The following is a 13,487-nucleotide window of genomic DNA, read 5'->3' on the forward strand; positions in this document are numbered from 1 at the left end:
CGCCGTATCCGTGAAAAGCACATTCGCCCGCGGATTCCGCCGAGAGAGAGAGAGAGAGACGAGAGAGAGAGAAGCGCGCGCCTATCACGGCGAAATGGCAACAGGGAGAACAATAAACGCCGCCAGCCGGAGGAAATATTTTAACAGGCCGGCCTCGCCTCGCCTCGCCCCCGCGCGCCGACAAAGTGAGCAATTATGATCCACCCTTTAGAGTGCGCCGGTCTACGGTTTACGACAGGATGCCGTAGCATTTTTTATCGCGACTTTAACGCCTGCTATTTTACGGCGCAAAAGTAGTCATTCATTATGGAACGCCGGAAACCTGAAGTGACTGTAAAAGAAAGGGAATTAAATGTGGAATAATTCCGATATGTTTGCCTGGTGAGACCCGTAATTCGTCTGGCTGATAATCTTAATAGGAACAAACGACACCACTCGAGATGGTTCGTTTAGTAGGAGAAAGATTGAAAATTCAAAGACGTGATTGTGGATAGTTGGTAAGTCATCGTGAAAGTTCCTTTAGGGTTATGGGCGGTCCTTTGTGTGATAAAATTTGTTTGTTGACCTTGGGTAGTAAAAGTCGTGATGGATAAAGTATTCCTCGAATTTTTGTCTGAAGCAGTGTAATCATATTATTTTACATAGGTTCATCTCTATTATACATTATTTATAATATTTGTACGAAATTTAGAGTCTAAGGTGTTCAATTAGAAAGCTGATAATTCTCATAAATCACAGGGGCGATTTTTCGTATGGATCCCCAAAAAATCGATCAAATAAAAATATCTGATTTGAACGTTCTTCAATAGTTTACCTATCGTATCGGACAGCCAAAAATTCCCCCACGCAATAAATCTGTTTAATCTATCTAATCACGTCCACGTCCAGCAAGAAACATCACGAATCTCACCAAACAGCTTCACCGATTTGTTACCCCCGGAAAAGACGAAAGTGTGACCAGGTGACGTGACACCATGAGAAAATCCTGCCCACTCGGAACTCCATTACTCGAATTTCCCCTGACAGCAAACTAAATAATAAATGGCACTCTTTGATGAACTCCATCGGTCTAGCTACCAGAGATCTCCTCTCTCTCCCTTTACTTTGACCAGCGGCTACGGTACGGTTCGATTCACAGCAAGGAGAGAAGGTAGTAACCCGCAGCTTTCTCCCTCTTCCCCCTGTTCCAAGGCCGAGCATATTCATCGTTACCGGGCAAGACAAGACGGAGTGCCTCATGGAAGTCAAGGAAGCGTAAGGAGCGAACGTAGGAAGAGAATAGGAGGCCCTTCAAGGAATAGACCATGGTTAGCCAAACGGTCCGGGAGAGTGGAGGGTCTCGAAATAATCTCTTTAAGAGCCGGGCCGCTATCCGGCAAAGCTGAAACTCGAGTTACGTACTTGAAGCCCGGTGGTAGGTTCGTTCAATGAGCGGCGGCCACCATCCTAACCTATACGTGATCGACCTCTTGACTTAATGACGAACGCCGATACCCGGCGGCTATTATCGACGTCGATAGAAATTGTTTCTTCGCGTCACGCCTAATGAATACAAATTCGAGTTTCGATTTCCCTTACCTTCTCCCGGGTAAATACGTTAAACAGCCCTCGAGTAGAACGTCTAGACGAAACGAGAGAAGAATAATATATTATACAGTTTCTTGGGAGGAATGGATATCCTACAGAAAACCACGTACATAATTACGCAGATACGTATACTTTTTATCTTCTACTCGAGCTTGAAAACACCGGGTTCGTTGTTATCGGTTGCCAAGCCATTTCGAGTTAATTGCGTGAAAAGTACACCCGTTATATCGTGGGCAAAAGCATCTCGTGGGTCTAGTGGGACGTTCATCCCGCGTAATTTGGCGGATGATGGACCTATTGAGAGAGCCTGAGCCGAAACGTCGTGCCATTTCTGCGCTGCTTTTGTCTCCACGCTTCGTTCTCGTAATTTCGGTGCGGAAAAAAAAGGAAAATATCAAGGGGAATTAAACGATTCCCCTTCGTGATTGAAGAGTGCAATTTTCGTGAGAGAGAGAGAGAGGGGAGGAGGAGGAGGGATGGAGGCAATTCGATCAGAATCGAAGAAAATAAGCAACAGAACGATTGCCTCCTGCCGTCGCGTCGTGAGAGCGGCGCTTAAAAATAATTAAATGAAAAAACTTTTCCTCCCCGCATTCGTCCCGAAGATTGATCGAGAACGAGTTCTTTTGTGTTCTCCGCTGGCTAGCGCGACAACGGCAGCGAGAAAAAGACGGGGGTTTTATCCTTTAATCGTAACTTTCCCTCCCGTGGTGGTACGTTGCAATTCTATTAGGCACTTCTGAGCAGTGAAAATGGCGCTTTATGACGACAGTCTGGAAACTTTGGCGGCGTCCGTGCACCGACACAACTCACCCCATAAAGCCGGCTTTACGGGGAAACTAGCGTGACCCTCTTCCGCCGGTGTGTTTCTTCTTTTATAAGGGAATCTGTCTATAGATTGAAGAAAGTACTTCGACATCAGCGTAAACGGAATTATCGCCGGATAATGGTCATTTATTCCCTTCGCGTTTCGCCCTATGGCCGCGCTCTCTTCTCGTCTCTGGTTAGCTACCGGAGAGTTTCTTTAAAAGGGAGAACATCGTTAATTTCATTATTTATCGGTAAAGGGATATTTTGCGCGGGAAATTCCAACTTCGAGGATTCGGAGAGTCTATACTCGAAGGTATAGAGTTTGGAACGAAGACTACGGAAGAGATGTATTCCTGGAAAACTATTGTATTACTTGGTTTCAATTGTGCTTTTCGTTGTGGAATCTCTACTTTCGTACTGGGAAAGTGAAAGAAGGAAACTTGGATACCTTAATCGGATACAATCTTTAGTTCCTCTCAAGTTACACGATAAAATGACATCTCGAGACCGCAATTAATTCAAGTTAATTAATTACGCCGGGGTAATACAGACACCCTAACCTACACTTTCGTTCATAAATAGAAACAACTGCCACTTTTAAAAATAATATCTGTTGCAATTGCTTGAAGTAAGATCACACAAGAATCGAGAAACTTAACTTTCGCTCTAACATAGAAGCGAAAAAACAACAAGAGTGTGGAAGAAAGGAGAGTAAGAAAAAAAAGTAAGATTTGGAAGAGGGGAGACTTTGAGTTGAGTGTGGGGAAAATTCAGTGTGGATATATTGTGGTTCATAGTTGACATAGACATGCAGTTTTATTTCATTTACTTTTGTTAATAAATTATTGTTATTTCAAAAACACTGTTGGATTATTACGAGAAATGCACATACTGAGACAGGTTAATATATATAGAAGAATGACATAGTCCCTCTTTTTGAGTCAGAGTCATTTAAGGAATCTACTCGGGATAGGGGGCTCAGGTAGCGCTCGGAAGATAGATTATTAACGCACAACAGTTTGCTGTTAAAACTATATATTTGTGAATGGACGTGAAGAGAGCGCGAAATGTCTAGGCTCACTGATAGGAAAATTGTGTGACGTGTCGTGTGGTGTTCGCTATTTTATAAACTACGCGTGTGTTGTGATTGGTGGTGTGAAAACTGTCGTAGGTGGATTTGCTGTTAAAACTATATATTTGTGAATGGACGTGAAGAGAGCGCGAAATGTCTAGGCTCACTGATAGAAAAATTGTGAGACGTGTCGTGTGATGTTCGCTATTTTATAAACTACGCGTGTGTTGTGATTGGTGGTGTGAAAACTGTCGTAGGTGGTGGAAGTGTGTGATGATTGGTTTTTTCGGTGCGTTTGGGGCGTTTCTTACATTTGTTATATTGCTTGTCTGAAAATTGGCGATGTCGAAGGTCTGTTTTATTGCTTAGGGCATGTGGTGTGCAGGTGTGAGAGTCGTCGAATTTTTGGTGTACTAAAGTAATTTGCCCATGCCGGCTAAGACCTCGCTTTTTAGAAGGTGCTGTCTATTGAAAATACCGATGTTATTGTTCGGCCGTACCGACGAGCCCGAGTCTGTTACGCGTGTGACATTAGTACGGATAGACGCTGATATGTTTTTTTCTTATCATTGCAAAGAGACGTGCCTTCCCCGCGTACACCAATAAACACTTTCCGAACCTCAATCACAAGTCCAAATGAAAATCCCACCCTATTCAAGCAGCTCCACTCATAATCACACCTAACCCATCGCAACGCCTCCTTCCACCACTCTTCCCACCTACCATCGTCGAACAGCATAACCGCCTAGCAGAATTTTCTCCCGGAGACAACAATAACTTCCACCGATAAAGTCCCCATCCCAGATTTCAGCAGCGCGAACCGATCACGGCTCTGAGCGTCCCCATTCAATTTGACTTGGGCAAGTTCCGTGGACGACATTCCGGGCCCCTTTTATTCGGCAAACTCTTCGACGAGAGCTGTGCACTTTGGATAGGAAAACTAGGTGGCAGAGAATGGGTGTGCACGAAGAAAGAGAGAGAGCAGACGAGGCGGCGAATGCCGCCATTGGCAAGGGAGACAAACAGCGCAGCGGGGAAAAAGAAGGAGGAAGGTAAATAAGGGGTGGAACGAGAGAGACGGAAGTCGTTTCAGAGCTCGGTGACGTAAGAACGAAGGAGGAGACGAGGAGGTGAAAGGGGTTCCACGAGTGGCCGGTTAAACGACACTTCATACATGAGAGGTTATCGCGTCTGGTGAGCGCTGATATCAGACTGGCTCGGGAACGCGTACTCCTTTTCTCTAGGCTCACCACCTTCGGGGTGTCGCGTTCCGTCTCATCTTCAACCCTGTCGTACCGGGTTCATTACTCACATGCAAATACCGAGCGCTTTCCTCACTCGGAATTCCTACGTACACGCGCGCCGCCGCCACGCCTTTCAACCTTTCCATACCTACGATTCCTTCTACCAACCGACGTCTTGTCGCACTTTTCCACCTCTCGTTTCTTCGCGCATTCCCTTTGCTCGTGGTTCTTCTTTTTTCTTTTCTTGCTTGCGAGGTGATGGAGAGGTGCTAGAGGATCGTTTAGAGGTCTTTTCACTTTTTTTAATTAGTACGGGTTACATGTTGGGAAATTTTGTATTAGAAAGAGTTCAGCGAGATGGACAAATGATATTAGAGATTTGTTGGTTTTGATGTCATTGTAAATTGTGTCTTGTAGTTGTCAGTTCATCCTATTATGAGACTTTTGGCTGCATTCTAAAGCACGGATTCTACTACTGATCGAAGTAGTTAGGTCAATGATACCTTCGAACATTTTTGGATAAATTCTGGGAGCTTCAGATCGTTCAGAAATTAGATAAAAAGTTCTACTAATGGACCTAGGACCAAAATAAAATTGACTACAAATTATTTCAATCAAGACACGACAGTCTCGTTTCTAAGACAGTCTATTTTCAATAACGACGCAATTCAAGTGTAAATCAACCGTAACGCAGCATCGCATATCTCGAAATGAAAACGAAGCGAGTCAAAAGGTACACGTTACAATACCAAAGTTGGCAATTACTTGTAAAAGAGGAAAAGGGAGAATAGCGGTGACACGGGATTGTAACGCGACACCGATAGAACTCAATTTTCCCGTAGTCCGTGCGGAAATAGGAGCAAACAGGGCCAGAGAAAAAAGGAACTTGTAAACCAATTTGAAATTCCTCTTTATAAGAGAAAAGTTCCATTTCCCGGCCGGGGTCTATTGTTCAACGAGTTACGAGAACGCAACTGCGAGCGTCGCGCCAGCCCCGAAACCCCATCAGGAAATTCTCTGTGCCGGGATTCAATATATCGTATAACCGTCTCCGTCATATCCGATTCTCTTTCACCCACGGCCGTACCCCTTACAAGCGCCTCAAAGCTCCGCGAAAGAACAAGAGGAAGACTTCGAGACGAAAAAAACCGAGTAAAGAAACAGGAGTCGTCGTCTGGTGAAGCGAAAAACGTGAAAAAAAAAAAGGTCGAGGAGGAGGAAGAAGAAGGAAAGTTCGACCATGTCGCCTTCACGGCTGCCACATTAGCCTGGAAAACGGTCGAATGCGAGTCACGTAAGCACGGGGGTGCAATTCGTCGTTTAGCTTTCGTCGACGCAGCCCTGTCACCTCGAGTTACCTTAGCGAGGAACATCGCTGGAGCTGTCGTTGGAAAACGGCGAGACGCGATCGACCTATCAGACACAAGAAGAAGAAGAAGAGGGAAACGAGGCCAGAGGGAGACAGGACGAGAACGAAAGAAAAGAAAAAAAGAAGAAATGAGAGAAAGTCGCGAAGAATCGCGATGGAAGAAGGGTGAAAGAAGAGGGGGAGACAAAGATGTAAGGCTGGATGGAAGAGAGGTAGAGGGCCTCGTGGGATGTCGCGCACGGCCCTGCCCTCCAGGGAGAGATCTCTGTATTCCCGGCAGGAGTCCGAACACTCGATAGTGTGCTTTAGAAAAATTCGTGACGGAACTGCTAAAGCGAGCCGCGCACAATTTACGTTATTAAATCGGCGGAACGGCTCGAAGCACCGGACGAGTGCCGCCTATTCCGCGTTTAAGTCCTCCTTTCGACCTACTCTCTCTCTCTTTCTTCCTCTCCATCGTCCTTCTCTAACCACTTACGCTTCAACGCCCTCCTTCGTCTCTCACATGTGTGTCCTCGGTTCTGCGAACGTCCAACCACCCCCTTTTCGTCGGTCCTCCACTCCCGGTCGGTTCACGGATTTTCACGTAGTCCGATAAGATTCTTCGGGGGTCCAGCCTGATCATAAGGCGACCTGGATTTCCGTGGACCGTCCGCCTTGTATATATTCCCGGCGATCACGTTCACGTTCCGGCAGGAATTCGAAATGATACTACGTCCTCGGACAACGAGGACCCTTCCTTCTCGTTCAAGAACTCGTCATCGATCGAGATTTACACGTTTCTACGTAGAGATTTTTCGGAGAGGACGAAGACTCTTTTGTTGATAATTTGATCGTTGCACGACAATATTGAGAAGAAATCTTCATTAATGTGACTCACACATGTACACGGATCGAACAATTTCGTTTTACTGTTTGCAAATTAGCGAGGACCTCTCACGCTGACCTAGTTTCTCATTCTACATCATCCGTGACCAATCTACGTGAAAGAACAATAAAACCACATCCTGGAACAAGTTTATTGTTCAGTAAAATATTCAATACCTTGAAACCTTCGAGCTGCCACACAGAAGTACCGTTTCATCCTCGTCCCTGACATTTCGCGTATTTTCTCCGATTATTTCAAACACGGGCGTGGAATAATTTTCTCGGTTTAGCCAACTCCACGGCGGGCAAAGTTCCACGGAAGACTATGCCAACTGTAAACAATCTTCGACGATGGTCCAAAGTAAAACAGAAACGTCGCGGGTGTATAACTCGCTGGGCAAACTGTGACGACGAGGACGAAGGCGTATCTTCGCGGACGGTTTCATTGCAAGAACGTGATAAATATGGAGAACGATGATCCGCGGCGAAAGGTGTCGCGTCGCGATTTAGTTCGCATAAAACACAACCGTTGCACTTCGACGTTCCCGTGTTTAGCGGTTTTTACGCGGCTCCGTACGCGGTTCATCTCCGTTTTTGCTAGAACGAGGGGAGCAACTCCGTGGAGTTTTGCAAATATTCATGAAAGCTAGCCGAGTTTCGCGAAGCAAGAACGGTTCCGTGCAAACGTCCGTTTTGTATCGAGGACCAAGCGGATTTTACCTGATGAAATTTCGTTGTCCCCTGTGAACGTCTAATTAAACTCTGATAAAAAAAATTCTGGAAATTTGACGCATTTTTCTCAACTTTTCGATAACGTCGATCCCCTGATAACGAATTAAAGCTAACGAAATAAGGTATAAAAAATTCTGTATTCTTTTCTATTCAAAATTCATAGCAATTGTTGCAAAGTATTAACTATAGATCCTCGAAAACGCAATTTCCAAATTTTCTCATCAAAGGTTCAGTCTATACAACCTGCAATACGTACTCCTACCCGTCTGACTACGAACGTCTAAATCTACTGAAGCTCGCTTCCTTTCCAACCATAGTTTCTAATCACTTAGTCCTCTCAGGACTAAGACTACATCCTACAATGGATCATTTCCGTAAAAAGAATCACGCGTTAATGGAAAAATTCATACAAAGACCCCCTAATAGTGAGAGGAGCTGCATTATAGTAGCTAAACGTAAAGTTTCACGACGTCGTCGTAAATCAGTCGAAAAGTGTTCGATGAAACCGATCGAGGTACCATATTACGATGTGTGCATCAGGTAAAACGTGCACCTACACCTCTCCGCCTCCTTTCTTCGGCGTGTACGCTCGTATCCTTCCTCTACCTGGCCCTCCGTTCCTTATTGTCGGTGCAAAGGGCGATTTCTCTTCGAAACGACGTTACCCCGTGCCAGGAGAATTTAAAACGTAGTCACGATTCCCTATATAGGATTCCAGCTATCTACTCGCGCGAGATACTCGCAGATAAAGGCGTGCACAGGCCAGTACCGTCTTATACACGCACACCATCGCTTGAAGTTTAATTGTGCGATACGGAAGTGAGATGTAATTCAACTTATTTCATTCAAGTCGACGAAATTGCAATTCCTTTATCAAATTTGAAGTTTCATAGAGAATTCAGCAAAGTGAAAAGTGTCACTTTCCCCTAGTCAGATGCAGTTTTGCTGCAGTTTAGCGGAGACGATTAAAGTTTCGAGACAAAGTATAAAATCTAAGCAATGTTATCTAAGCAGACAGGGTTCAGGGAGTGTTCTTTTATCTGGAATAATGTCCAAATGGGAGGAACGAAGGAGGGAAAAAAATATCGCCGCCACTAAAGCCACGTTAGCCAACCTTATTTGTTTCGACCCATTTTCGTCCTGGCTTCGTGTCCTGGAACTCGTCTCTCATGCATTTGTATCAAATTCCACGCTATTCGTTTCCCACCTCTTCATCCTGTCACGTCCGATCGACGAAGGCATTGTCGCTGTCCATGGTGGAATTTTTATCCCGCGCGAACGTGGATGGGAATAGGCGTGATGCGTTCCCTGGATAACGAAAGGATCGTTCCTCCGAAGGGGAAAGTGATAGATTCGATTTCGCCAAGAGGAAAATGACATTCGATGGCGTCTTTGGTTTTTAAGTGAGAAAGGACGTGAAGTCGAATGGTTAGTTCGATATTCCACAGAGAATCTCTCATTGACGATGGCACGATTAATTGATAAAATAATTGATCTAAACCGAAGTAGATAAATTCGTGCCGAAAGCGAAAAATATTTCAACGAAAATCCAAGGAAATTCTACAGCGACGATATAATGGTCTAACCGAAAAAACGAAAATTGAAAGAAGAAACTTTCGTTTTTCTTTTTAAATTTAAATGTTCGTTGAAAATACTGATCCGAATTATAAATTTCGACAGGAAGTTATGGGATGACCTAATACGTTCCACAGAAATTGAAAATTCCCGTATTTCACGAGGAAGAAAATTTCCACCGTTCCAACTGAATTACACAAAGCTAACTCGCTGTGTGAGTAATTGCAGCACCAATTCCTCCGCGTTAAAATATGTAATTAAGCTCTTTACGGTAATGACATTTGCCTGTCACCGAGCCGTCCTCCAAAGAGTACATCGAATCTTGTTAACCGCAAAATAAATGGATGCCACGGTAATAAATCATTGGAAGCATCATCATCCTCGACACGTCGAACCCCGTCGAACCTTCAGAGATCGATGAAATTCATTAGGAATTTTGCATTCAACAGGACCGATCGTTCTAGGCAAACGCGTCGGCGAGTGAAGTTACCGTTTCAAAGCGAGCATCGAGCTTGGTTAATTTAATTTTCGACCGGTTCAAAGTATGAAGCCGGGTAATACGATTAAAAGGAACAGCTGGACACAGTGTGATTCCAGGTGAGTGGTACCTCTCGCTCTCTCTCAAGAGAGAACGCCGGACTTTACCTAATCACTTTCTGTTCGAGTGTTCCGTATTTGCTATCGGTCGCTCGGTCCGTTTCTCATCCAGCTTATGCGAACGAAACTCGTCTCAAGTGTGTAGACGATCGACGAACACGAGCGCCTTTTGATACCGAACAACGCGAATCCTCGGCTGGGGAAATTGCATTACACGCTGTGACAGGAATTTACGAGCGTTCCAGTGTTATTATGAAATGGCCGGAGCGGTAAAAAAGTTCACGATCGACAGCGGAGCGATCGCGAGAAGTACACGCTACGATTGATTTATCGCGTATGCACTTTGTTGCAAAAACCGTATTTCCAGCTAGGTACTCTCCCCACTTCTGCACACTTACGCCGCGTCGGCGTTTTTTTAAAGTGTTTTCAACGCACAGATTGACAGTGTTACTGTTTATTCCCGTGTTTTTCTTCCCCGGAAATGCGATGCTCGGAAAACACCCGTTGCAGAAAAGCGTTGCCAGCCAGCCAGCAGCGCAAAAATATTTGCGGCAACTTTTTCCAAACAGGAAATCTGCCTCCGCTGTGTGTCTGAACTGACATGCAGCACAAATGACCCACCGTTCGTGTTGTTAACTTTGAAAATCTACGGCGCGTTGATTGGAACGGTAAATCGTTTGGAGGAAACTTGCGCGATTCTATTGTCGCTGGTGCGGATTAAAATTCGACTGAGAGAAGAAGAGTGGGGAAATTCAGTGTTTTTTTCTAGTGTTGAATATAGGAAAGTAGCGTTGATATCTGGATATTTAGGATGTAACGAGTTGATCGTTTAAAATCGGCGAGTTTAATAAAGCGACGTCGAGAAGGGAGAACGGTACGGGAAGCGTTGGGAAAATCGTCTTTCTTGCTTTCGCTCACGCCGAATATCGCTCAGAGCCGATGATATTTTTCTCCGCGTGACTCTTCCAGGTGACTGTCGGCCCAGGATGCGCTCGACGGTTTTCATCTTCGATCCCGAATCGTTTTCCGATACGTACACCAATACGTACGTGTACCAGCCCGCCGATTTCACGTTCCTGCCCGCGTTTTATTCCAAATATCTGGCGCGCCGGCATTAAATCGAACGAAAAAAGGGACACCGCGGTCCCGACCAAGGGAGAAGAAAAATGCCGGATGCAACTGAAAATCGGGCAAAAGGAGACCGAGCTGGTCTCCATTACCGTTTAATCGAGAATCTGCTCGCTTAATGCCCCCTTTTGCTATTACACACACACGACTCAGCTACTCAACAATTTCGGGTAAATAAAATTCCACGAGATTTCTTTCGTACTTTCACTGCAAAATTAACCACGGATAAATGATGCGTAAGTATCAATAAGAAGTTAACTTAATTTCACGTTAATTGTTTCACGTTTCGATGTACTGTATGCTCTAAACTGCACTCGAAGATTTTTTTGCTACGGGGAAGTAACAAATCGGTGATTGTTTGCTAAATAAAATTGATGAAATTTGTTAAAATTGACGCAGAAATAAAGTATACATATAGTGAAGGATATAGGATTTTATATTATACAAGAACTTGCAACAGTTCGTTAGAGACTCGTTCTTCCAAATTACAGTAAATTCTCTACAAGTGTCAGTCAGTTTGGATTCTACAAGTGTCAGTATAGATGGTCCTACGCGTAGGCTGCGTTTACTTATTCACTGTCACGCCAGACAGTGAACGTGTTAATAAGTAAATGTTGTTCAAATTATGTCGTGTTTTATGTCATTTTCATCAGAAAAATTTCATCAATATGTTAAGAAAAATTTCGGGATAAAAAAACATAAAATTAAAAAAGTTGGTATTTAAATCGCTTGGTTGCCTCGACTCACGTTTCATCCTTATCTTTTATTCGTTGTCCTTGTTCGGCAAACTACAAAGGAGGGCGCGATGCTCGAAAACGTAGTCCCTGACTCTACAAGTGTCAGGTTTAGATTCCTTGCGGACTGACATTTGGGGAGAATTTACTATATTTCATTGCTTGGAGCTCTAACATATGGAACTCGACAATTAACGAAGGTCTACAGAGCTGCTGCCCTTGTAAATATCAGCTTTAATGGAGCCTTAATGAATTATTTGGTATTGTTAAAAATACCACAAGAGAAACGCGAACATGTAAAATTTTATGAAAGGAACTTTTATGAATTAAATGAAATTTCTGCAGTAATTGAAATTTTGCAATAACTGAGCAGCTATCAAAGAATCAAACGACCTAAATCAGTCTGTGGAATTGAAAGGGTTAACGTCGATTCTCAGTCGTCCCTCGAGTGCAAAGGGCTGAACTGTCAAAAGATAGGTGAACCTTTTCATTCTCTAATTCAAAGGATAAATTTATATATCGGAAAGAATTGAATTTTCGTAAAATTTCGGGTAATTTGTGCTATTGAAACGTCGCAGCAATACATTTCACGGTACAAATAATCACGAATAGCTGCGTTAACTATCAAAGGACTACAGAAACGTTCTTATCGGCAACACATCCAGGACAGGCGTAAAACTCGCGCATAAATGCGCTCACATATTGCCCGGTAATCCAGAAAATTAAGAGATGGCCTGCCGATCCGGTGAAAATGAATGAGTCAGCCCCCGCTGTTCCAGAGGAACGACTCTGGAATTCAATTATCTTACTCTTCGATTGTCCTAATTAAATACTCAATCCCATCACGGATGCGTTCGACGTTCTGTCGTCCGTGGAATTTAAATCCAGGCCGAGTTTTACGTCAATGGCACGCGGGATGCGCGCCAGGACGGCTGGCAAATCGGCGAAAATTCGACGACTGCCTGAAATTTCCTACGAATTCGTGTCGTTCAAATGGAAATTTTCTCTTGAAACATTGCTACCACTTTTATTAAATCAACCCTCCCTCCCGCAAATCTCAACTTTCACGTTCCTACGGACATGATCGCGTACTGTCACTACTCTGACGCGAATTGTCGCGACAGTGGATTGTATATAATTGTAGTGAAAATAAGAAAAAAACTCTCGAGGTTATTTAACGTCCATCGACATTTTTTGGCGTATTCAAATCGACGATATACGACCTTGTATTAACTTTGAACCGTAAAAAAGTCGACGGCCTTGGAATGACTATCATTCAAAATAACTTTGAGGAGATTTTTCAAACTTTATGTACATAAGTTCCTCTGAGTTGTTTTTTCTTATTTTCAATAGCAGCGAAAATAATTTAACGAGACACCCTGCATATTTAAAATTGACAGTAACACACTTATCCTTTTCCTCTGAAAGCGTCATATTCAATGGATCATTTCGCAACAATCAACACCTACATTTATTCCTATAATACTTACCGTCTTAAACATCGCAAACGGCATTCCGCTAACTTTTTAACGTCATCATCGAGCAGGAAATTTTCACGAGTCGTTACTTCGCGTACGAAATACACCTCTGGAACGATCAACCAGAAACACATACCGTTCGCGCAAGATTAAAGTGGACAGCGTGAAACAGCGGTAGGAAAAAAAACCCTTGGCCAAATCGAAACGAATCGGTACCGTGAGGAACCAGTCCGTAAAACCGAATGCGAAATCAACCGCAACGAGTGGTGACCGCGTGTTCCTTAGGGATTTTTA

This window comes from Habropoda laboriosa, unplaced genomic scaffold (assembly GCF_001263275.1).
Source record: "Habropoda laboriosa isolate 0110345459 unplaced genomic scaffold, ASM126327v1 scaffold151, whole genome shotgun sequence".
NCBI lineage: Eukaryota > Metazoa > Arthropoda > Insecta > Hymenoptera > Apidae > Habropoda > Habropoda laboriosa.